Source organism: Sciurus vulgaris, assembly GCF_902686455.1.
Source record: "Sciurus vulgaris genome assembly, chromosome: 5".
In the NCBI taxonomy this organism is placed as follows: Eukaryota; Metazoa; Chordata; class Mammalia; order Rodentia; family Sciuridae; genus Sciurus; species Sciurus vulgaris.
The window spans coordinates 124,376,191-124,401,239 of NC_136465.1; the positions used below are offsets into that span (position 1 = coordinate 124,376,191).

The 25,049-nt window shown below is 37.5% G+C and overlaps 1 protein-coding gene across 4 annotated transcripts in view; it reads right to left on the minus strand.

Moving 5' to 3' along the window:
• The window catches only part of TAFA2 (TAFA chemokine like family member 2), a 445,765-nt gene that overhangs the window by 198,386 nt on the left and 222,330 nt on the right, over window positions 1-25,049 (minus strand). For 2 of the 4 annotated variants that reach the window (XM_079139703.1, XM_079139702.1), the window contains exon 2: window positions 17,722-17,796. The exons of the other annotated variants lie outside the window; for them this stretch is intronic. The gene's annotated coding sequence lies outside the window, so the exon portion shown is untranslated. The remainder of the gene's footprint in view (window positions 1-17,721; window positions 17,797-25,049) is intronic. 4 annotated transcript variants of the gene reach the window in all.

Here is a 25,049-nt window from a genome sequence, read left to right on the forward strand (position 1 = left end):
TTTCATTGTTCTGTGAAGCACCATGGGGGTCTCTGGGAAAAAAATGCTTCTATATCAAATCAGTATAAAATGAGATTCTAGTCTGAAGAAAAGCTCTTTTCCTCCACAGTAATGAAAGCAAACCAGAATTCCTTCCTCATCTGCAAAGGGAAATACCTTTTTAAAAATTACAAAAAGGCACATACTCCTTAAGTCACTGAATGAAATGCCTTCCACAATGCAGAAACGCTCTCTCAAACACAGGTCCCCAAACTTTGTCTTTTTCGATATTTTATCAATTCATCTGGATACACAAAGAAAACTTAAGTTCAGTAATCATTTATGACTTTGAACAAGAGCATATACTACTCAATTCAGAGTAACTGTAGAGACATAAGATAGGACTTTGATGCTCTGCAGACCCGTTAAGAGTGTAACTATTCTAAATTCTGAATTTCACTTAATATTGAAACTTCACTTAAAAATACAGAAATATTCTATCACATTGAAGAATACTGGCCTTGGCAAATTAGGAGTATGACATGGTAAACCCTATTGCCAGGATGTGAATTCTGAGGAGGTTCCAGAAAACACAAGGAACATGGATTTTGAAGGCATCAAAGCCAGAGAAGTATACTGCAAAAATGTTCCAGAACTTTAGGTCTGCCAAGAACTATTGGCTCAGACATTAAAAATTTGACACCAAATTCCAATCCATTGAATACACAGCAGCCCTCCCCTTACCCACATATGAGCACCTCCCCTAGATGCCTGAAAGCACCAGTAATAAGGAACTCTACATACACACTACATTTTTTCCTATATATGTTTACCTAGGATGTGTTTAACTTGTAAATTAGGCACAGAAAGATTGAAAAAATAACAAGTGATATAATAGAACAATTGCAACAATATACCACAATCAAAGTTACATGAATGTGATCTCTTTCAAAATATCTTATTGTACTGTACATCTTAGCAACACCAGCATACAATTTTTTCCTTTCATTAAGTGGAGAATTGTCACCTTTTCTCTTAAAGGAAGCACTTTACAGCTTCTTTTTGTTATATCCAAAATGGCCAGCATCACTGCTCTTGTGCTTTTGAGCTGTTATTAAGTAAAATAAGAATTACTTGCACAAAAGTTCTGCAATACAATGACAGCCAACTAAATCACTAATTGGAGGACAGTGTACATAGTGCAGATATGAAGGACAAAGGCATGATTCACATTTTGGACAGGATGGAGTAGTATTACATGATATTTCATCAACACTTGTCAGGCTGGTGTGCAATTTCAAACTTATAAATTGTTTCTGGAATTTTCCATTAAAATTTTCAGACTGTGATGGACCACAAGTAACTGAAACTATGGAAAGCAGAACCTAGGTAAGGAAATGGCTGCTGCGGCTTCATTAAAGGACACGAACTTCTTCAGTGTCAATTTAGGCAGATCTCTTTATGGATCTAGATGTAGTGATGCCTACATTAAGGAAGGACAGAATGAACTAGATAATATCTCATGGTCTTTCCCCATTGTATATTGCACTGTATGATCAGAATGTTCTATTCTTAGCAAACCTAAACCAAACTGATATTAACTTTTCCCCAAAGTCAGTTTATTCTCTGGCCTGAAGTATAATTTTTAATCCTAGAATGATTCGATAGTGCAATTTCAGGAAGCAAGTTTTGCGTGAAGGAGCCTGCATTTCACTGTCAGAGAGTTACGAGAGATGACAGTTTGTAATCCCATGGACACAGTGAAGGATGTTCACATATCAGGGAATCTGGAAAGAAAGGCACCCAGGGCCCTGCACAGAATGAGTAGTCAGTCACAAATTCGTAAACTATAACGAGCATTTTGACCTTGAAGTCACAACATTTTCAAGGTTCTATTTTCTTATTTGTAAAATGGAGGTAAGTTACCAAAGCATGAGGAAAGACATCCAATTTCAGAGCATTCAAAATAGTGCCTGGAATGCAAGCAAGCTTAAGGCACGGACTTTTCTCCGGTAGCAGTGGCCAGCAAGATATGAGACTATGGACCTATGGGGAGAGCTCCAGGTTAAAAGACACACTGGGGAGTCACCAGCATGTGGGGGAGAGATGAGACTGAGAGGCATGATGACATTCACAAAAAAAAAAAAAATAAAAAGGTGTTAACAGAGCTGTAGAAGATAAATTCCTGTATAAATGCCAACATTTTAAAAAAGAAGGAAAAGACCATTAAGAAATGATAGATATTTGAGGAGACAGATATATTTGACCTGATTTAGATGTTATACAAATGCACACATGTATCAAAATATCACATCATATCTCATAAATATGTATGATTTTTACATTTTATGTAGCAGGTGGAAATAAATTTAAATTTAAAAAAATAAATAAAAGGAAGCAAAGGAAAAGAAGACTACCAAAGACACAAAGTCCTGAGAAGTGCCAGGACAGTATGAGAGTAAGACAGCCCAGAGAAGGGACGGGCATGTGGAAGGAATTAATTAGCAGTGACAGATGCAGTAAAAAATAAAAAGTACTTGTTGAGTGTTTATTGAATGGGGGATTGAGAATGAGCCCATCTAAAGCCCTTAGTTTTCTCATAAATGAAGAGGCATCAAAACCTGTGAAAAATCAAAGTATAAAATTTGAGTTGGGTCTAAAGGAGAGTGGTCAAAATTTGTAATATTCACTGTATGGAATCTGCTTAAGGAAAAATTTTTGAGGCTGCTAAAAGGGACTAATAAAATACTGTCTTTCAAATGTGTAAAGATGGTACATTTATTCAATAAATAATTATAGAGGAGATTATGTGAGAGGACAAAAATACATAAAGACATATCCCTGATATCAAGAATTCAACTACGCAAGTAAATTTCATTATAATGCAAAACAAGTCCCCAGAAGGGAGTCACCAGAGGTTGTGTGTGTGTGTGTGTGTACATGTGTATGTTTTCTGGGGACTGGAGGTCCCCATATCTACTGTGTTCTCTCTCCCCCTTAGGACACAGGAATAGTCCAATAAAATGATTCATGGAATTTAGAGGTACAATCCACAGCATGGAGATAGTAGTTCCATTTTATTCATTGATGCTACAATTTGAGTGTTAATTTATATGACTGACTAAAAACTACTGGAACAAGTCACTTCCTCCTGACTTCCACCAAGAACAGATAGCACAGCACGACCAATAACTGAGTTAGCTGGGGTGACTAAACAGCTGTGACTACCAATCTTCTCTACTCTATGGACAGCATTGTCTCCAGATGGTGACTCTGAAATTAACATAATCCACAAGCACCTGCTGGGCAGGCCTAGGGGATGAAGTGGTATAAACATTAGCCCCTGTCTTCAAGAAGCCTCCAGTAGAATGTAACTATGAGAAATCATATAATAATATTTTGAACATTAGTTGTTGTAGACCAACCTAGTCCTAATGTATGAGGACCAGACCAAAGATGCTATGAGACCAAAGGTAGAAGCAGACAGACCTAGAGTATAGTCACAATGTATTAGGGAACTTCCTTAATTACCATTGCAAACATGGTAAGAGGGTCCTGGACAGCAACAAGACCAGTTGGATCCCCATAATTTAGCTCAGAAAGAGGGTCTTATTTATGGATTAGGAAAAAAGTGACTTCATCCTAGATGGAATGTACCTGGTTTATCTCAGGCCTACCCTGTAGCCAGAGTCTGGTCATAAAGTTCCACATCATTCTCTGATGGTTTTGTAAACTTATAGTTTTCTGGGAAACCAGTGAGGGTTATTCTGGAGCAATCGTGGCAACAACTCAAGATGGCCACAGTCATGTCAAACCAAATCCACGAACTCATCAAGACAACTAGAGAGGAGGTAGCCCCAAATTATGGCCTAATTCTTAACAAATTCATGCTGTAGATTTCTATTCACTAAAATAAGAAAGGCTACACATGGGAAAAGATGTGAAAGAGACAGGAATCGCGCTGGGTCTTGAAATTAGGTAAAGGTTGAAACTCCATGCAGCAGAGCAAAAAAACAACCAGTCCTACAGTACTTAATTAGCATCCCCTTCACCATTACTGCTGATAAACTCACCCTGTGCAACTCTGAACCATCTGTGTTTCTTCAAAGCCCTAATGCTGCCAATGATTTGGACAACTCTATTTTAAGAGGCATTTGTTTCAAAGATCAGATGTTTGACTGTTCCTTTGTCTTTAGGATTTGCAAAAATAAGACAAGTAATTTGACTACTTGTTCCCTGCAGTGGCTGAAGAGTTACATCATGTACAGATGTTCACAAAGGTTGTGTTTATTGGTATTTTATACTCACAATTTTCAGAAGAAAATAGCCATATTCACTTTACCTTATACTTTCCGGGCCAATCATTTATGATTGGATTGCAGAGCTTTTTTGGGTGTAGATTTTGCATTTTACAAAAAAAAAAAAAAAAGCAATTTACCATAATTAGCACTCTTATAATCCCTCAGCAGCAGGAAGATCCATCCCCTGATTCTTTACTCTGTACTCCCACCTTCCCTACACCCATCCAGATTCAGACTCTGGGCAACTTTTAAAGCAAATAGGAATGAAGATTGGCCCAGTTTTCTGAAAATTCCAATCAGCAGCTCTACTATTTTTCTTGCATTCATTATTCTCAATTAAGTATGTTCCATGGTATACCAATCTGTTTAACTCTATGCACAGCTGATTTAAATCATGACATTTTGCACACACAATACTGTAAATTAGCCTTTTCTTTGACTGTCAAATAAAATCCCCTAAGGAATTCATTGTCAGACTGACACAGGTACTAAAGTTTACCCCGAAATTTTAGAAAGCCCACACTTGTCACAAATTCAGTGAGCCCTATCTGTCCTAGTTTGTCGTCTGAGGCAAAGCAAGAACAAAACCAGGGCCAGTAACAGAGAAGCAGAAAGCAAGCACCAGGTCTAGTCAGAGAGTCACAAATAGAGCTGGGGGTGAAGCCAGGATTGGCAAGGACTTGAGAAGGTAAAACACCAGAACAGCAGTCAGGAAACAGGAAGCAAGGCTCAGATGAAATAAGGGAGCACTCAAAATACAAATGACCCAGGTCCCAGAAAAGGAGAGAGGAAACCTCAAAAAAACACCAGACAGAACAAAAGTTGATGCTGTGCCCTAGCTAACAGTTTGCATTTCACCCTTATTGAGGAGGAACATGTCTTTTTCTCCCCAGGGGGAATCTAATGATACCAGTAGTTACAAATGATCAAGTGTCTGTGTGCTAAGAACTTTATTTTACATGCTTTATCTCATTTAAAACTCAAGACAACTCTATAAGGCATTTATTAATTTCCCCTTATACACTTGAGAAATTCAAGGTTCAGAAAAGTTAAGTAACTTCCTTAAAGTCACCCAGCTAAGAAGAGCCAGAGTTCAGATACAGAGTTTTCATTTCTCTACAACATGTTATTTATGTTGAAGTTTATGCATAGTATGATACATGCAGTTTTTGTCCTACAGCCGTTCTCTGCAATATGATTGTCACTAGCCACATGTGACTACTGACCATTGGAACTGTGGCTAGTGTCACTTATTGGATTGATATTTTGTGTATGTTTAAATAAATTACATTTTGAATGATGAGATTTGGGGACACCAGGAAATCCATCCTATTCACTAATTAATTTCACATTTCTTTGCATTTTTAATGCGGATGCTAGAAAGTAAACATGCATTATATACTCATGTATATGACTCATTTATACTTCCACTGATCAGCAGCACTGTTCTAGTATAACCTCAGTGTTAACAAACAAGCTACTGGAATTGAACCCAGGGCTGCTTTACCACTGAGCTGCATGCCCAGCCCTTTTTATTTTTATTTTAATATACAGTCTCTCTAAATTGTCAAGGCTGGCCTTGAACTTACAATCCTCCCGCCTCAACTTCCCAGTCACTGGGGTCACAGGCATGAGCCACCATGCCCTGCCTGTCAGAGTTTGACAATGGAAAAACAGTAGAGTAGGAAAAGAAAAAAAAAGATCAACTGAATTCCTCACACTGCTCTGTCTTCCCTTCCTCACAGGTAGTACTCTGCTAACTGCTGCCACTGTCATGCTGGCATCCCTGTGCAGAAACAAAAGCCTTGGTCACTGCCCTTTAGTGCATCTCTTTAAAACTGAACACTTTCATGAAGAGTCTTTAAACAATCATGACAAAACAAAGGTAAATCAAAGAAAAATCAAGGAGCATTAAAATGGTCCTAATTATAAGTCCGAAGTTTCAGTTCTGACCTTAGTTAACTCGTGTAGGAGCTAGTAAAACTTCATCCTATCTCAGAAAGGAAGCAGTCCCTGGGTCTGGGTCACCAGAGTCCAAAGCTTCTAGCATACCCTCATTATAGAAATAAGAGAAGAGGGTGGTCTAGTGTAGCACAATAAGGTGGTCAGTAAATGTGATCAATAGATGATACCTGTCTTTCTAAAAAACATCAATTTAAAAATTTTTAAAGCTCTGTAATAATGGCCAAGGAGGTTATTATGAACAATCTTTTCTCCCAGATTTGAGGGTATATGCTTTATTTCACAGAAATGAAAGCCAAGCTAAGAATGAACAAGAAAAAAAAAAAAAAAAAACAGTCCATCAGGGAAGGTCTAAGAGAGAAAACTGGACGTGGAACAGCCCTGATTACCATACACTGTGCCCTTCCCTAAAGGGAAGGCTGCAGAATCATTTGACTCTTATTACACAGTCTCTAATTTTTCAAAATACTTCATGGAAATGTGCTGATTATTATGCACAATAACCCTGGGGGTAATTCTAATCCAATGGCTTTTGTTAAGGCACAGGAAAACCGGCATAGACTTTGGAGAAGACGTTCACTCCAGGCTGATTCAGATGGCACTTTGAGAGTCTCACTCATTGGTATTCTGGCCTCTGTCTGGTTCTGGGTCACATTCCTCTCTATTTTATATATAGAAGCCAGGAGGATACGAATCACAGGAAGCAAGTGGATAGGGATCACAATTCCTGATTTCTGAGTCTCTGTAACACTCTGCATTAATATTTGTAGTGCAACTTTGTTTTCTCAGTAATTTAATTCCTAAGGAAATGAGTGGAGTCAGCAATAATGGGAGCCAAAGTCCTTCATTCTAGAAAGACACAATCTGGTCCAAGAACATATGACTGAAACGTATCTATACGCACCCAGAAAGAAGACTTCAGAACAACTAGAAGACAGGAGAAAGAGGGGGAGGCAGGAGATGCATACCTTCAACAGATCACAGTTGAGGTCTGAGGGCCATGGTTTCACCATATTCAAATAATGTTGACAAAAGAAATGACAAATTAAAAATGAATCATTGGAAGTGATCTTGTGGTATAGCAATCCAAGCACAGGACTGACCAGGAAGACCCAGCTATGGTGACTTACGGACACCCCCTCAACTGACCTGAGACAAGACACTTAACCTTGTTGACATTAAACAAGGCAGTCATTCAATCTCCTAAATTCTAACATTCTAGGATTCTGTCATGGAGATTTGATCCCCACGTCTATTTTAAATGATTAGAATAATGTCATGGAGAGATCAGAGCTGTCTTTACTGTAGGCTGAAAGAATAATGAGATTTGGGGACATCAGGAAATCCACCCTAATCACTACTTTATCACCCCAGACCTGACCCTGAGGCCCTAAAGACAAAGATTGATGGAAAGAATTTCAGGCAATATGAGAGAACAGTTTTAAAAGTTCATTTGGTTGGATGTAATGGTGCATACCTGTAATCCCAGTGAATCAGGAGGCTGAGGCAGGAGGATTACAAGTTTGAGGCCAACCTCAGCAACATAGTGAGACCCTGTCTCAAAATTTTAAAAAACTGAGAAGAGGTTGGGATATAGTTCAGTAACAGAGTGCCCCTGAATTCAATTCCCAGTTTTTTATGTTTATATATGAATATGTATAGATTTATATGGGAAGGTGTTACAGTCAAACTTCACTTACTTAACAATTTGTCATGGACCAAATTTATACCAGGATCTAATAATGAATTTCTATCTATGACCTAAAACTTGCCTCATATGAGAATTAAAGGGGAGGTCCAGAATGTGGGTTTCCCAGTCATCACACCGTTCCCTGTGGCTTGCTCAGAGGTCCAACATCTGACCATTTTGGCAATTGCATGGTGGGTCCGTAAGATTAGAAAAGCATCTGTGGAAAGCATAGTTATCTGATTATTCTAAGCCCCAAGAAAATAATTGGTGTCATTCCAATTGAAGATTCTCTTGGTTTGTCAAAGAAGCAAAAACTATGAGAAAATTTTAGACTTTGGAGACTTTCCTTCAAAAGAGATTTTCAAAAAATTATTCTCATTGATAGATTATAGAACCTGACATTATGCCCTCAAAATTTTATTCTAAAATTATCAGATATCGTTTGTTCATTTATTCAACATTCATTTCAGTGTCATTGGGTACCAGGAAAAGGAGCTGGAGTTGAATAAAAAGTAGACAAGATTTTCATCCCGAAAATAGCTTGTCTCCTAGTTGGGAAAACAGGATATTGAAAAAAAGACTTATATGTGTAGTACAATAAGATTACATGTCATAGGCTAGATGTGATTTTCAATTTGCTGTATAATTATATTCCCTACATAAATATAATTTCAAAGTTTGTAATGAACCAGATACCTATGTAATTCCAACATCTACCCTCTCTATATGATCCCCACAAAGTGGTTGTCCCACGTATTCCAGAAATCACCTAATCTACTAGGACTCTTTTTAGTACATCCTGGTTTTAAGCCTTGCACATTAGTGGAGTTTCTCCAGAGAAAAGTAACCTATAGCATACAGATTATAGGTATTTATTGTGCTTTCTGCACATTCAATTATGAAAGCCAAGAGCTCCCATGATATGCCATTTGCAAACTGGAGAACCATGATAACCAATGGTGTGATTCAATCTGAGTACAATAGCCTAAGAACCAGGAGGAACAATGGTGCAATCCTCAGTTCACGGCCAAAAAACTTAGAACTAACAGTGGGTAGGGTACAGACGGTACACTGGTGTGAATCCCAGTGTGCAAACACCCAAGAACCTGAAGCTCTAATGTCCAAGGACAGGAAGAAATGGATGTCCCAGTTCAGGAAGAGAATAAATTCATCCATCCTCAACCTTTTAGTTCCAGGAGGGCCCTTGACAGATTGGATCTATATTAGAGATGGTAGATCTTAACTCAGCCTCTTGATTCAAATTCTAATATCTGGAAACACCCTCACAGATATACCCAGGTATGATGCTTTATCAGTTATCTGGATATTTCTTAGCCCAGTCAAGTTGACACATAAAATTAATGATTTTCACCATGTAAATCACGTCTGAGTCCCCATCAGTGAAAGGTAAGACTACATGGCAGTGTTCACACTCCCTGAATTGTTCTTGTCCATTCTCAGGACCTTAAGCCCATCTTCATATGAAATAGCATGAAACCTTTTGTCATTGAAGTCACTCTATCCTGAATAGTTCCAGTTCATCTACAACCCTCTTGAAATATGATATCCAAAACCAAACATAATAAGGAGAGAACATATAACAGTTAAAACACATGCCTTGATGTCTGCTCGATTGGTGTCAGAACTTCAACTCTAAAACTGCCAACTGTTGGACTTTCAGCAAGTTAATTAACCCCTCTTAATCTATGTTTCCTCATCAAAACGTCACATAATAGGAAAGGAGATGTATCACATTCATCAAAGGTTGACTATGAGAATCAAACGTGATGGCGTTTGGATCTTAGTACAGTATTTGAAACACAGCACAGGTTTAGTAAGAAGTAGTTATTTAGATTGTTATTGGTTTTGCCCTGGCAATCTGCCTACTTCAAAGTAAGGCATGACTGTTAAGTCATCTTGGAAGTTGTTAAATTTACTTGAAGATTCTCCAGTTTCCAATTTTTATCCTTTTTTTTTTTTTTTTTGTACCAGGGATTTAACCCAGAGGGGCTCAACCACTGAAGGCCTTGCTAAATTGTTAAGGCTGGCTTTGACATTGTGATCCTCCTCTCTCAGCCTCCTGCACTGCTGGATTTACAAGCATGAACCACAGTCTCCAGCTCCACTTTTTACCTTTTGATAGAAATTCTATGCTTTCTCCTTTCAAGTCTTTGATTTCTTAGTTTACTAGTTCACTACCTCTGACTTTTGCTTTTATCTCACTTTGATTGAGGGAAAAAAATCTGAGTGGTGCTACCTGAGCCATGTAACACGATAAATCTGGAGCGTGAGTTTAGGATAAATATCTTATTCCCTATTGACAGAATCAGTGAAAATTCCAAATCAATCTAATATGCTTTCCATTTTTGCTTGAAAAATAATTAAGGAAGGATATATTTCAGGCTTTTATGCTTCCTTATCCAAATTATGTACAGATGCTGCATGGAAATGTGTTCTTAATAGCTACATTAACTATGATAAGTTCACTCACATCATTGTCATTCATGTCTAATTAACCTGAATGCCCAACTGGGAGTAGTAAGAACTTGCACAAGGCAAGGAGAGTAAGTCATGTGGATCTTCCAGTCCCCATCCTGCCATTTGAATATCTAAGGATAGGAGAGGGAAATAAAGGGGAGTGTTCAAGATCAAGAGGGGCTACTGTCAGGAGAACCTGGGAGAACTTCCATCATGGCAAGATCAGAAGTCACTGGACATGGAAACTTCCTTCAAAAGGAAAGCATTTGTGAAGCAGTAAAACAGTACACTTTTGGGCTAGAGCTTATGGTAGAGAACTTACCTAACATGTATGAGGCACTGTGTTTCATCCTCAGCACCACATAAAAAAAATAAAATAAAATAAAGGTATTGTGTCCATCTACAACTAAAACTTTTTTTAAAAAAGTATACTTCAAAAAAAAATAAATAAAAGCATTAAACTACCCGCTATGAATCCAAGTCTAGACTGCATTTTGAAAGGAGTACACAAAATTATTTGTGCATAATTTTCATCTGTCAAGAAATTAAACATTCATTTTTTTAAATAATGTCAGAGTTATATTTAGTTCTTGCAACATTCCTGACAATTATGCATCAAGTCTCTGCTTAATTATGTCCACTGATGAGGGGGCTTTCTGTCACTCAAGTCATTGCATTCCATTGATTAGAGAGCTCTTGGTAAAACATCTCTTCCTTTTATTTGATTGAACTCCATACTCTCCAAAACTGCCCCCATCTCATAATTCACCTCTGCTCTCTGAGTGAAATATCAGGAAGCTCAGCAGGTGGAAGACTAAAGGGAAGGAGTCAGTAGGTATTTGTAGACAATACAGGTTTTCCGGTTTCCTTTTAAAGTAGGCTGGGCCACTTACTATTACATGTAGGAAAGTTCTACTAGGGACCAGAGGAAGGCAGGATGAAAATGGACTCTGTTACCCAAGTTACATACAGCTCTATGAAAGTCACACAATTCAATTTCTATATCCACGTGGGTCTCAAGACCCATAGTGAAAAAAGTGCCTTAGCCAACAGGCTGGCACAGCCTATACCATGGAAGATAATTAATAGTTACATTCTAGAAACAAAGAATAAGATGTTATTCAGGAGTTTTTGTGAAATTTTTCAACATATGCAGTTCTAGAAAAGCAGTATTAGTGCAGAAAGTCTTAAGATATATTGAACATAAGAACCAAGTTTGTTTAAAAGCAGACTGTTGAACTCCATCCTTGGAAATTCTAATTCAGTGCCTCCAGAGTAGGACACAGGAGTCTTCATATTTAGCAAAGGTAACAGATGATGCTGGGGCTCTTTGGGAAATACTAGTGCCATGGTTGAGAAGTCTGGAGTCAGAAGGGCCTGAGTTAAAGTTGGACCTTGCCTACAATGTTTCCTCTTTAGAAAAATGAAGATGATGATGATAGTTTCAATTTCTTTGGCTTGTTACAAAGATTAAATAAGAAAAGATGTGGAAAGTATGTATCACAGTGCTAGAGTGGCCCATTAAGTAATCACAGCAATTATTATTTTCATTTTTCATTATTACAGTGCACTGATTTCAACTTTCCCCCAAAGAATTACACACATTATCAAGACAACCTTTTCTCTTGTCTTCCTTATTTCTGACATTCTATTTAAAATCCTGAAGATAAACTTTGAAAACAGAACATAGGAACCAACCAAAGACTTGCTAAATTTAATATTGACTCCAACCCTTTTTTCTTCCAATTTTCTGTCTGCCAACCACCATCCCCTGCATTCTTACTACCATGTCCCTCACTCAGATCCTCTCTCCTATTGGTTTTATTTCCCTAGAAACCCCTTCCAAATGTCTTCCTGAATAGCTAGATATTTTCTACTCTGAAACACTCAGATCAACCATCAATGCAATCTTTCTAATCATTTTATTTTACTATGCTATATTTTATATTTCAATGAGTGTTATAGTTTTGTTTTATATTTTTACCATCTCATTGTACATTTTATTATGTCACTGTATTTTATTTTATAATCTTAAGTGTATAATGTTCAATTTTCGTCATTCATCTTTTTTGATCATTGAGGCTAAACCTGTAGTAAGAAAAGGAAGAAGGAAACAGGACAATGAATAATAGCTCATTGCTCAACCCAAGACAGTAGGCTGTTTCAGTTGCTTAATTCAGACAAATGTACATTTTTTTTGCCTAGCTTATCAGTATAATACCCTCAATTTTTCACATTACTTTCTTAATGTTGACTCAAGCTAAAATGCTGTCTCATTAGTTCATTACCAACATGAAATCACTATATGTGAAATTTTAAAATAACGTAATGATTGCATTTGGACTACTTGCAACATTATGAAGCACTAAAATGAAAATATCTATAGTGTCCATATAATATATAATCAATGTAACCAATCAGCACTAATTTAGATGCTAAATGAGACAGCGACTGTGAAAGAATATTCATTAGCTCAATTGACGATTGAATAAATCATAAGTACACTATTATACACTATTGTAGGGGATCAGAATATGCCACCCCAAAATATGCCACTGTGACACAGGATGATTTTGAGCTGGAGACAAATGAGAATCAACAGATGCAAAAAGAAGCCTTCTTAGATTTTCTCTCTATGACTAAAAGCAAAAACTTAGAAATGAGAACTGCTATAAATTCTCTCACTCTGGGAAGTTTTAAGGCCCTGAAGAAGTTGAAATGTTGGACCATTGTGGGTCATCAAACAAACCTTGCTAAAATAACCCTTATCTTCCAATAGTTTCCCACATGTACTTACCTTCCATTTGTTTGCTGTCCTATGCATGGTCTGTGCATATTAATAAACTCTATTTAAACTCTGTTTTTCTCTCTTTAGCTATCCTTTGTCAATTTAATTCCTAGGGCCTCAGCCAAAGAACCCAGGAAGGTGGGGGAAAAAATTTCCAGGACTGAGGATGTAGCTCAGAGATAAAGTACTTGTCAGTTTGTAGAAGAGGCCCTATGTTTGATACCAGCACAAAAATAAATATATAAATCATAAAAAATTTCCTCCCCTACCCTATATAGAATAGTAGAAAATAATAATGATAATAATAGTTTAATAACAAATATTCACTGAGGTTACATTAAGATGCTGTGAAGGAAAAATAAAAAGGACAAATGGAGAATTACCAGAGAATTCCATACTTAAAAGGTACAGACTTAAAGGAGATGAGGGAGAAGTTGAATGAATATTTGGGAAAAAAAAATTCCCCATGGAAGTACCAATGCAAAGATGTAGAGGTTGGAGTGTGACTAGTGGATTCAGTGTTCAGTGTGGCTGGAGCAGATGGAAGAAGAAAGAATAGGAGCCAACATCAGGAAGAAAATGGTAGGCCAGTGATGAGAGGACTTGTTGACCAGGTAAGGAATTGGCTTTTCCTCCTCAGGAAAAGAGCCACAGGAGTGTTAGAGTCGAAGAATGACAAGATCTGCCTTAGATTTTAAATTAGATACTCTAGCTGTTTGATACAGATACACTGTGGAGAGGGTCTAGAGAAGAGACACTTAGGAGACTACAGACTAACCCAAGTCGGTCATGCTGCTGGCTTAGGAGAGAGCTGTAACAGTGAAGGTGACGAGAAGTGACTAGGTACAGGACACATTTGAAGAGAAAAGTAAGAAGACTTACAATAGATTAAATGTGTATAAGAATCAGAGGACTCAAGAATGATCCTAAAGTTTGGAGTCTGAACAATGGGAGGATAGAATTGCCAGTATATGAGATGAAAGGGCTCTGGATGAAACAGATATTTACTTGCTTGGTTAGTTGTTTGCTTTGTCTTGGGTTGGAGATTCAAGCACTCGATTTTGATTCCATCATATTTGAGCTGTGTATTAGTTCTCTAAGTGGAAATGTGAATTAAGTAATTGAACATATAAATGAGAGAGATCTGAAAACAAATGATTAGCATATTCATAGTATTTAAAGGCACACAACTTCATGATAAAACTATGAGTGAATGTGGACAGAAAAGAGATCAGGAATAAGACTAAGTCCCAGGCTTCCCCAACATTAAGAGGTCAAAAAAAGAGAAGCAAGCAGGAAATAAGACAGAAAAATCTAAGTGGGAGAAAAATCACAAGTGTAGTGTTCTGTAAGTCTAATAAAGATTATCAAGAAGTGTATCATCTGCTATGTCAAATGCTGTTAATTGATCAAGTGGGATGAGAACTTGCATTTGCCCTGTGAACATCTTCAGTTACCTTGAATAAGAGCAGATTTGAAGGAGTAGTGACACAAAGTCAGACTAGGTGTAGTGTAAGAGAGATGGAAAGGAGAGCAAGTTTTACTACAAAGGAAGCAAGATAAAGACACTGTTGGTCAAGCTCCATTTGTCCAAAACATAGTGGAGAAATAATGCATGTTAATATGTTAGCAAAAATAATGTAGTGGAGAGGTGAAAAACTGACAATGGAAACAAAAGGAAGGATTCCTAGAATCATGTCCTGGGAAGGTGAGAGGAAATGGACTCCAGTGAGCAAGTGAAGGAACTGGAGTTAGATAGAAATGAAGATACTTCTCTGGTGACAGCTGCCAATGCTAGCTGGCAGATATATCCCTGGGGAGTCCGTTTGAAAACACAACACCAAGGCCCCAAGTGACAGTTCTGATGGATCAGCCTGGTGCAGGAGCAGAAGTGTCAGCAATATTACAAAGCTGTAACTGTAGTGTACCTGCTGGCCAAGAGTCACTGCTCTGTTTGTTATAAGAGAAAATGGAAGGCAGACCCTGGGGCCCATAAATGCATGCTGGAATCTGTGGACACTCTCTGCTGATGCTTTCTCAATAAAACAGGAAGTAGGACCATCAGGCTCTCCCCAGAGAGGAATGAGCAAAGACTAAGGTTTGAGAGAGGAGAAATGGTGAAATCTCATGCAGAGAGTGGAAGAGTGAACAAACTAGTGAAGGAAGGCACATCAAGGCCCATTTAAAGATGTAGAGTTACAAATTTAAAGTAAGACCAATCAACCTGTCTTTTCAAGCCTCTATCGGTTGCATCAGTATAGAAACAGAGAAGTCGAATTTAAAGAAGTTTGTCCTCCAAGAAAGGATGATGAGGCAAAAGAAGAGCAAGAGAGTCAGAGTGTATGCAAGGCAGTAAATAAAAAGAACCGACTAACAGGTTAGAATTAGGTGAGAAAGGTGAGAGAATAAAGAAACTGAGGAACAGTAAATAAGAGGTAGGACTAACGAATTGAAGATCTTAGAGCTGTTGAAGGCTTAATGAAAGATACAGAAAAATGTCAGGATCAAATTAATTAAATTAAAAGATCATAGATGGAAGTCAAAGATCAACACAGTTGAAATTGAAATTATTTGAGGTCTGCTGTTATTGGTAAGAAAATGTAGAGCATGACCAGGGGATTAAGTAGATGAGGGCAAGAAAAAAGACAAGACTACACGAGAAGGAAAGTTCAAGAAACTGAGCTAAGAAAGTGCTGGAAGGATTATGTACATATGTATTACAACTGCTTTCCATTAAAACAGGAATAACAATGGACAGTAGGAGGTAAAAGCAACAAGAAACACGGAAGAATGATTCAAGGATCAGCTGATAGAACACTGAGACATAGAGGATCATATGGTCTGCTGACATAAGATTGAATACTAGGATGTTTTAGAGGGGACAAAGGGAGAATGATCTAAAAATGGCAATAAAAAGTAGAACAGGCAATTGGGTATCAAGAGTCAATGTGAAGCCAAACCAGCAGAAGTCCACCAAGCAACCACAAATTGGTCTCTATGAAATTTCCTCATGGAACAAACAATATATTTGCACAAGAGAAGCAGATGGTAAATGAAAAGCAACACAGACCACTTGATACCTCCTTGCTATCTAAACAACCCAAAAACCCTTTGGAACTTAGGATGGTTCTTGATGAGAAGAAGAAAAAGAGAAATTGAAAACTGAATCTGACATACAAAACAGTCTTAAGTTTCAAAAAAGTGAATGTATAACCATAAATTATAAAGATTAACTCTCCTTTCCCAGCATAAAAAGGAAGACTTGAGCACTAAACTAAGGGCAGATGAAGAAGCTTACATCTTTGGACCCCTGAAGGCGATTTAGAAGCTACTTCAAAAATAGCAAAGACATTCACTGGGCACTTAGTACAGTCTCTGGTAGTCTCTGTACTTAAATATTTTGTGTGGATTATCACCTTTCTCTTCACTGTGACCCTCTGAGTAATAAACACTATTAGAGACAGTAAACACTATCTATTCTGCTTTGCAGGATAAGAAAGTTGAAACCTCATATATACTCACGAGAAAAGCCAAGATTTGAACTGCTGGAAACAAAGTCCCTGTCCCTAGTCATCATGCTTTACACTGTCTCCACCTGGTAGAGCAATAGTTTAAGACATTACTTGAGGACAATAATTTAGGATATCAGATTCAGGGGCTATTTCAGATTTATTGCCCCACCAGAATTAAATTTCTCAAGACCTTGGAACATCATTTCAGATTTTTCTGGTTTCCTCTTATGATGTTCTGCATGAGGTTGGAAGTAACTAACTCCCATGAATAGCAATGTCTGTAATCCAGTTTGTCAGGTGCCATGAGGCACAATGGTCCACGTGAAAGCATACTTCGTTTGAAAGCCTTGTTGTTAAGCCCTCAGAGGATCCATGGCAGAACTAATTTGGTGCCAACATCTTTATAAATACCACAAGAAGCCTGATGATTGATAGTTGGTTTCATAAAATAAGTGACTAGAAAATCAGATGAGAGATCATTTATTTCCTTTTGCTACATGTCAAAATAGCTAAGGAAATTTTGCTGGTCAACAAGCTCTTGCTCCTCATGCCACCATCAATTTAATCATTATCATTAATAATTATAGCTTCTTATAAGGCATTCTGTGATTACAGTGTATTTTTATTTTGTTTTGTTTAGTTTCAATTTTAGGATTACCAGAAACACTGATTCATTCCACATGTTGTCTTCTGGCACTCATAATTAATCCCTGCTAAGAGCATACCAAAATTAATCCTCATGCTGTATGTTTATATTAGATTGGAAAAATCAGGTACCTTAGTTCATCTAATACATGAAGATAATTTTAAATGTAAATATTGTAATACTCTAATTCAAAGCAATGTAATAAAGAGGGAACAATGTCTGATCGTGTGCTGTGTGAACACTCAGCACCGTCCAGCTGCTGTGAAATTGGATACCTTTTAATGCCTTTCTGTAATAATCATACTCTATGAAAGCCATCAACGAGGAAACCACATGCCTACCGTGTAATTCTGGTTGCAGCTTACCTGTGGTCTTTTGTGAAACTCTACACAATGCACAAAGTCTTGGATCTGCTCTGCTTCTCCCAGTAGTTTCAAAAACTGAAAGGAAACAAGCTATTTTAATCTCTAGCTTGGAATGTGCAGTTTAACTCTAGCTCCATGTGTCTCTGGTGGTCACTGCCATTTTGTAATATTACAAGAGATTCTGTTTTAAAATGCACTGTGGGCTTATATAGCAACTTTATCAGATGAATTATCTTCTTGGGGAAATCTTCTGGGACATAAAAAGCAATATAGAGCAGACCAATTTTTGGATCAGGTATGTGCCAGAGAATTTCTATACATAATCAAGATTCTGCATGTAGTGCTCTTGTCTGCCTACAAAAATGTATTAGAAGATAATTTGGCTTCACTAATGTTTACATTCCTTACAAATTTCTAACCTAATCATAAATTTCCTTCTTTGCCATATACCTTTTGTACTGGAGCTACATCAAATAACATTATAAATCATTTGCTCATTTCAAATCAGATTTTGTCCCAGAGAACTAATTTCCTTATCCAGCTAATTTTCTTATACAAAAATAATGTATATTATTAGTATACATATATAAAAAACACCTAAACATTATTTTAAAGGGGGAAGAAAAACTAGTTTGCAAATTTTCCTATTTGGGAAATAGTCCCTGAAGAGCCACCACAAATGTGGCCCACTGATTCCAGCAGATCAGTGCCACTGTGGCAACATAAGGTATTGTGTTGCACATTCCTTTGCTACTTGCATTCAACTTGGAAAAGCAACTTTAAGGTGGTAAAGGTGGGAGCCCTTTAGTGAAAGCAGTAAAAATGATGCTTCCCAAGGTTGTAAAAAGAAGGAACTAGAGAGGTGAAAAGTGAAGAGCGGATGGTAGATACAGCAAGGAGAGGAATGATACCATCCATACCCCTAACTCTTTTAATGCCCCGAAACAGACCCCCAAAGCACTTCTTTCCCATCCAATAAGTCTGACTTTCTACATGCAGTGGTTCCATGAACCTTCCCAGAGCTTCCTTCTTCCTGGCAGAGTTGATTCTTTAATGTTAGGAATGTCCATGGGAAATCACTCTATGTGGCAGACTCTGCTATTTGATGCAATCATCAAGCCAAATATTAAGTACTAGTGGACTTATGTGGGCAACCGACTGCTATCTCCAGGGACTAAGGAATGATGAAAACTAAGATAAGTTAAAAGCAACCATGAGAGTCAGTAGAAAATTGAGTTTGTGCAACTGAGGTTATCAGGTTCCCCAGTCTACTTCCACATAGTGAAAAGACCTATAGGTCCAGGTAAGGAAGTATTCAGACTGATGCAACAAAGATCCTTCACATGCTAATCTGAATCTGTATTATTTCTAGATTTATCTCTAAACCTTCATAGCATCAAGGTAAAAACAAAGAATTTGCAATCATACTGAGTTCAAATCACAGTTCAATTTCTTTAAAGTCTCAACACATTCTGAACAGCTCTCAGCTGTAGTTTCCGCTTTCAGGTAAGAGGCAGGTAACATCCACCTCAGTAGATTGTCATGCAGATTAAATAAAATAATGCATACACAATTACTAGTACAAGACTTAACCCAAGGGCTTAAAAATATTCCTGTTTAATTAGTCTAAAACTGTTCAAACCTTGCAGCAACAGTAACATAGTAGATATGGTACGAAGTAAGAAAAATAAACAGCAACCCTCTTTTTTCCGGTACTAGGGACTGAACTCAGGGCCAGTGCACTATCACTGAACTACATGCCCAATCCTATAGCAAATCTAATCTGTCCAGAAGGTCCCCTGGGAGCTGGGCTGACAGTTACCCAGGGTCTCAAACCACCCATTCATAAGAAGCTCAGAATCCACAATTAAGGAATAAAGCCTATGCTACACCACCTATAATGACACTAATTAAGGGAAGTAGGGGGAAAGAAGATAAGCATTTCATCAGAAATGAACGTTGAGTCCAAACACCAACGGAAATTATGATCAGTGCCTCAGGAAGGAACCAAATTGTTATACCAGGACAAGATCCTTCCTCTACTTCTTTATCTGCTAAACTGGACTCTGCGATCTGATATAAGATAACTAACTCCTGGGGCCATCATACATATACAGATGAGATGCTCATTTGCTGGGAAAACCCTGCATCAAAGCAGAAGATCAGTTGATCTCAACCTTTCCAGATATTTCTCCATGCTGTTTGCAGCATCTGATACAGATCTTTTTCTACCTTGAAGAAGCTGTATTCAAAACACTGGAGCACAGGGAGAATTGCTTGGAGAGAAATTTCCACACTGTCATTCTCTACACCTGTCACATAGGAAATCCAGTGGCTAACTCTGAAAGGAACAAGGAAAGTGCCTAAATCAGAATATAAGCAAATAAAATAGATTGATTTTTCAAGATTCTCTGTTTAGTCAAAGGATTTAAATAACTACTTCCCTACCACATTTAATATATGGTTCTATTTACATAGTTAGCACTTTTCAGGATATATATTTAATGAATAAAGTAAAGAACACCTAGCTGTCTCAGATCAGATAAGATTTATGAAGAAATGGATACACTTCACTGAATTCATACACAATAACTAACTCTGGTATAAGAATATGATATAACTAATTATTGACTTACAATATCATCAACTGAATCAGGATGAGAAACAGAACTGCAAAGTGCCATATGCAAAGTGCTAGGTTTTACTGAAATATCCTTATCCTAAGAAAGTACTATTTCTGAGAGCACGCTTTATTTTTAGAATATCTGGTTCTGACAACATTATCCAGAAATAATTATTCAATAGTGAATGCCAAGAAACTCAAGTACAAAAATGATAAGAAATATTTTAAGCTACCTTTCCCAGAAATACAATCTGTTTCTCAATTGATAGAAATTCATCATAAGCAACTGCCTGCATCATAGTTCTTCAGAAATTCATCAAAAGTCACCAGACCAAACTGCCATTTAATCATTGGATCAAGGAAATAATTCATCCAGCTACCTATATTTATAAACACCTTACCAAATCTTTGATGTGCCATGCCATATCACTTTCAAAGTCCATCCATTGTCTCAGCAACTCTAATTCTTTATTTAAAAAAAAAAAAACTTACTTTTCATTATGGAATTTATACAAGCTCAACAAGAATCAAAGTATTTTAAAAGTATTTTAATATTTTTATTAGTGCACTATAGTTACACATAATAGTGGGGTTCATTTGGCATAATCATACATGCATGGAATATAATTTGCTTCATTTCAGTCTCCAGTACTTCTTCTCTCCCTTTTTTCCTACTTTATTGGTTTTCTATTTTACTTTTTGATTTTGTAATTAGTGCTTTATAAACATAAAGGTGGAATTCACTGTGGCATATTCATATACACATGTAGCAAAATTTAGCAATTTCATTCCACAGTTCCTTCCTTTTTAGGTCCCTCTTTCCTCCCCCTCAATCCCCTTCCTCTGCTCCACTGAGCTCCCTTCTATTTTCATATGATCCCTTTTGGTTTTCCTCATTTTGCTCCAGTTTCTGCATGTGAGAGAAAGCACCCTTACCTTTCTGAGTCTCACTTATTTCACTAAGCCTGATGAAGAAATATAGCTAAAAATATATACATCTAAATTCCTCAGTATATTCACATAAAAGAAATAGAAAAGTGGTAGGCATTTCTTGAAGAAGAAATTTGAAACAAATTAAAAGCATTATTATTATTTTTTTTTAATACAGAGAGAAATGGGGACTTTTAAAATGTAGGATCTGGAGCTGAAGAAATAGTTCCTTTTGGAGAGCACTCCCCTAGCATGCGCGAGGATCACGGTTCGAATCCCCGGCCTCTCAAATGAGAAAAAAAAAAAAATCACAAAATGCAGGATCTGCCAGTCCCACTCCTAACTAGTTGCTTCATCTTAGCCAACGTGGATTTCAAATACCACATCTGCAAAGTAGAAAAAGCACAATCTCCATCTATTTCATAGATGTTTTGTGTAGAGCAGATGGGATAATTTACAATACACATAAAAGGCATCAAGGGCATTTTCAAATATAAGGAGAGAAATAGAGAAATGTATTTGGTGGCTGCCTCTCCTCACATGACTATTCTCTTCACTCACTCAAAGCAGAAGAGCCAAAAATAAGTTATGGCCTGAAGTAGGACCTGAAGGAAAAGATAAATACCTGGCACTCATATGTACACTCCTAGGGAAGTTGTCAAATCTCACTGAGTCTTAGTTTCTTTCTTCACATCTGGGGAGGTAGGGAGAAGCTTACTTGCCTCCACCTCCCCAGATGTGAAAGAAGTTTTAACAGTGTTGTCTGACTCAGCTCTCTCATTTGCAAAATTGGTCTTGAGGATAGTATATTTAAAGCCTGTAGCCTAGTATTTACCATATTAATTTATTCACAATAACCTATTCTAGCTGCTGCTTATATTCTGAGTTTATATTCTCATGTAAGAAGACACATGATAAACAGAACAAATGAGTAAAACCGGATAGTGACAGTGCCAGTTTTATGGCATGTGACCTGGGCAAATGCCCAAAACCCCAGACTCAGAAGTCCTCATGCTTGCCTGATACCTTGCTATCACCATCTTGAAATCTTAATGCTTTTTGAACAAGGGGCCTAACATTTTCATTCCTTGGATGATGGTAGATGCTTTGTAGAAAAATAAAGTGACAAAGGGACTGGGGATGTGTGGTGGGAGGTGAGTAGAGTGGCCATCGGGGCCTACACATTGCATAGTGCATTTTGGCAGTACACAACGGTGCCCATTGAGGCAGGTAGTATGGGCTGAAAACTGCTTAGAGAAAGAAGGTCTCATTCTTTGCACAAAAGTGGCTCCAGGTAACTCTCCAGACAGATTTCTCTAGAGACACTAATCACATGGGTTAAAATGTCCCTCAGGTACCATGAGATGCAGTAGCCCAACAGCCTGTCTGCTTGTCCAGCTAAAAAGCACAGACTCAGCCTCCAGAGTGAGCAACACTTTCTTGTTTACACAGAGGTCCCAGTGAAGCAATGGGCCAGGTCTGTTGGTCAGAGAATGCTTCCCTGGGAGGGTGACTTGAGTAAAAGTCAGAAGAGAGGAACAAGTAAGCAATACAGGGTGGAGGGAGAGGGATACAGGCCTCCTGTAGAGGTCTTGACATAGGAGCCTGACTTAGGTTTCCAGAAGAGAACAGGGGTCAATAAACCCAGAAAAGGGGAAAGCATTCAGGTCAGATAGACAAGTAGAATTGTGAGGCCATTATCAGATCTTTGGCTTTCACTCAGACTGGGAATTATGCACAGAGTGTTATGTTACAGATGTGGGGTTGACAATAGACTGAATAGAGCAAGAGTATAAACAGTGCAGTTAAGAAATGAGAATGGGCCGGGTGTGATGGAGCATGCCTGAAGCAGTGGTGGGAGGTTGAGGCAGGAGGATTTCAAGTTTAAGGCCAGCCTCAGCAAGCTAGAGAGGTCCTAAGCAATTTAGCAAGACCCAGTTTCAAAATTTTAAAAAATAATAATAACAAAATGAATTGGTTGGGGATGCGGCTCAGTGGTAAAGCACAACTGGGGTTAATCCCCAATAAGAAAAGAAAAGAGAATAATGGTGGCTTAGACCATTATTAGATAGTAAGAGAAAAGAAGTGATGAAAAGAGGTTACCTTAGATTGAAAATTTGAAATATGGCTTATATGAGTGAGAAACAATTTTATTTGAATAAAATAATTTTATTTAATTATAATTTTATTTTAAAACATATCTAATTCAGTTATTTTAAAATTTCTTATGTTTTGGGCAAAATGAGTATATAATTCTCTTTTTTTTAAGCATTGGGTTTCTTTTCTGTTCTTTTGGGCAATAGTAGGGATTAAACCCAGGGCCTCACACATGCTAGGCAAGGACTCTTACAACTGAGCCACATCCCCAGCCCCTTTTACTTTATTTTGAGACAGGGTCTCACTGAGTTGCCTAGGCTAGTCTCAAACTGGCAATCCTCCTGCCTCCTGAGTATCTTGGATTACAGGCATGTACATGGCAAATCTATTTTTAAGTATAATTTTGTGATGTGTGTAAATAAAGATTGAGTATTTCAGATGAAAATTTAGAGTATAAACTGGATGTGCATCAACTGTAAACTGCCCCTGAATTTTGAAGATTTTGTACCACAAAAAGTACTTAAAATATAATTAATAATCTTTACATGTTAAGATGGTCATACCACTTGGTTATACTTTCTTTCCATTATAAAGTTAAAAAATCCTATATCAAGCTATCATAAATCGGGGATTATCTGTGTATTACATAATTTAGGTAAATAAAATGTGTCATTAAAATTAATTTTGACTGTTTACTTTTTAATGTAGCTACTAAAAATTTTAAAATTAGGTATTGGCTCATATTATATTTTATCAGATAGTCCTGGTCTTATGGATTAATAGGAAGACAAAATTAGGTTTTACCAAAATTAAGAACTTTGTTGTCTGTTTCATCACAAACTTCTCTACAAAAATAAGGATGTACTGGGGGCTACGTGATATTTCCTCTCTGGAAATTTGCAGGTATTCTTTCCATTTAGTATGCTTTCTGGAAAGCCCTATCCTAGTTCACTGGGACAATTTCTACGCATCCTTTGAAATTTCTACTCCGACATTACAGGTTCCAAGAAAGTCAAGTCTGACTGAAACCTGAAAGTCAAGGTGCTCTCATCTCCTGGGTATATAAATGCCTGTTTAAGTGAGAAACAATAGGGAGAAAAGGTGTGTCACAGATAACAGAAGTACATCAAAGAGCTATCTGCCCTAGTCTCCAAAACCCTAAGTCTGTAAGAATAAGTCTGAACACAGGGAAGGAACTATAATACTGTTGTTTAGATGATCAAGCAATATTTAACTGAAGCTACAAATGCAAAGGTTACAATAAATTGCCTATCATCCTCCATGGCTACTAAAAGTTAAGCTCTACGTATGGTCAAAACAGGTCACAGGATATAAGGAGGCCCACCTAAATGCGCACAGGTATTGCCTTCGTTTGTGCATCTTAAAGGCAAGGGGTTCCCAAACTCCAAAGTATCTGCTGCTGTCTGCCGGCTCAAATTTATCCCAGATGTTAGAAATAAAAGGGATCTCAGCAATTATTCACTTCACTGGTTTTACAAAGACACTGAGACCTAGAGAACTTAAGCACTTGCTCAAGGTCACTTAATCAGTATTAACCAGAGTCATGTCCAATCCGCCTTCTGCCAAACAGTAGAAGCCAGTCTTTTAATCTTTAGAATTATACTCAGCCATGTCACTGCTGTCTCATTTGGGTCATTTATCACTACCCCTAAATAGT